Below are 2,191 nucleotides of genomic sequence, written 5' to 3' on the forward strand. Positions count from 1 at the left end.
AAGGACTGATGCTAAAGCTGAAACTCCAGTACTTCGTCCACCTCATGCGAAGAGTTGACTCATTGGAAAAGACTCTGATGCTGGGAGGGATTGGGAGCAGGAGGAGAAGGGGACGACAGAGGATGAGATGGCTGGATGGCATCACGGACTCGATGGACACAAGTTTGAGTAAACTCCGGGAGTTGGTGATGGACAGCGAGGCCTGGCATGCTGCGATTCATGGGGTCTCAAAGAGTTTGACATGACTGAGCGACTGAACTGAACCGAACTGATGTACTTTCAAAGGAGCAACAGTAAGATTTGATCATTTTGCATCAAGATTTTGGAAGCTGCAGAAATTGAATGACCTTTCTTAAGGTGCTGAAAGAAAAAAAAAAAACACCCTGCAAATGTAATTCTATCTCCAACAGAAATACCTTTTAAATTATGAAAGCAGGGAGGGTAAGTTGGGAGGCTGGGCTTGACATATATACACTGTTATATATAAAATAGATAATTAATGAGATCCTACTGTATAACACAGGGAACTCTACTCAAAACTTTGTAATGGCGTATATGGGAAAAGAATCTTAAAATGAATGGATATATGTATAACTGATTCACTTTGCTCTACACCCAAAACTAACACAACATTGTAAATCAACTATACTCCAGTAAAACTTTAAAAAATATGAAATCAAAGTAATGACATGTTTCAGACAAAAAAAAGGAAAAAAGACAAACCCAAACTGCGGCCAAAATAATATGCTACTGGAGAATGGATGGTCAAATAAACTAATGGAATCAAATAAGAGAGTCCAGATATAGATCCACATATATACAAACAAATGATTTTTTATTAAAATAACAAAGCAAATTCAATGGGGAAAGGAAAATATCCTTAATAAATGGTGCTAGAAAATTTGGATATCCATATGAGAAGTAAAGGACCTCAATCCCTACCTCACACTATACACAAAACCCAATTTGAGTCCGATTATAGGCTGAAACATAAGAGCTAAAATAATAAAGCTACTAGAAGTGCTAGGGGAATATTTTTGTGACCCCTGGGTAGGCAGGGAATTCTTAGGGAGGATCCAGAAAGTATAAACCATAAAGGATTGGTTAATTGGATTTCATCAAAATTAAAAATTTCTATTCATCAGAAAGCACCATCAAGAAAATAGGCAAGGGACTTCCGTGGTGGTCCAGTGACTAGGACTCCAAGCTCCCAATGCAGGGGCCTGAGTTCGATTCCCTGGACAGGGAACTAGGTCCCACATGCCAAAACTAAGAGTCCACATGCCACAATGAAGACTGAAGACCCTTCATGCTGCAACTAAACCCTGATCCAGCCAAATAAGATAAAATAAATATTAAGGGAAAAAAGCCAAGGGGAGATCAAGAGGCCAGTCTCCAAGATGGTACTGAAGAAAGACAAGAAGCCCAAGAAAGTCAACCTGGAGATTTGATTTGAACCTTACTCACAGAGTCAAAAGATAGAACTTTTGACTCTGGAAATTTTGAACGGTTTCTATAGGAGAAGGTTAAAGTGAATGGAAAGATTAGAGATCTTGGGAATGTTACTCACATTGAATCCTTCAAGAATAAAATCACAGTTGTTTCTCAGAAACAGTTCTCTAAAAGGTATTTATAATACTTTACCAAGAAATACCTTCAAAAGAACAATGGCTTCATGTGGTTGCATCTGAGAAGCAGACTTAGGAACTTTGTTACTTCCAGATTGGTCAAGATGAAGATGAATCTGACTATGAGGAATAGATGAAGCCATCCTTTATAGGGCTTTGCTTGCTAAAAAAACAAATGAAGCATACAAGAGAAGCATCTTGAAATAGACCTTTAATATACCAGTGAATAAAAAAAACATGACTCTGTATGTTAAGCATTCAGCTCCTTAAGTGTATGCTGTTTATATGATGCTGGCTTTCCTTTAATACTTTTAAACTTTTTATTGGAGTATACTTGATTTACAAGGTTCTGTTAGTTTCAGGTGTACAGCAAAGTGAATCTGTTATATATATGTCCACTTTTTTTTTTTTTAAAGATTCTTTTCCTGTATAGGCCATTACAGAGTATTGAGTAGAGTTCTCTGTGCTATATAACAGGTTCTTATTAGTTACCTATTTCATATGCGGCATGTGGGATCAGGGATCAAACCCTTGTCTCCTGCATTGGCAGGCAGATTCTTTAC

The 2,191-nt window shown here is 37.5% G+C and overlaps 1 pseudogene; it reads left to right on the top strand.

Annotated features, from left to right (window-relative positions):
- Window positions 1-546: 546 nt before the first annotated feature.
- On the top strand, window positions 547-1,761 carry LOC104982103 (annotated as a pseudogene).
- The last annotated feature ends 430 nt before the right edge of the window (window positions 1,762-2,191 follow it).

The sequence above is a fragment of the Bison bison genome, unplaced genomic scaffold (genome assembly GCF_000754665.1).
Source record: "Bison bison bison isolate TAMUID 2011002044 unplaced genomic scaffold, Bison_UMD1.0 scf7180017864526, whole genome shotgun sequence".
Lineage (NCBI taxonomy): Eukaryota > Metazoa > Chordata > Mammalia > Artiodactyla > Bovidae > Bison > Bison bison.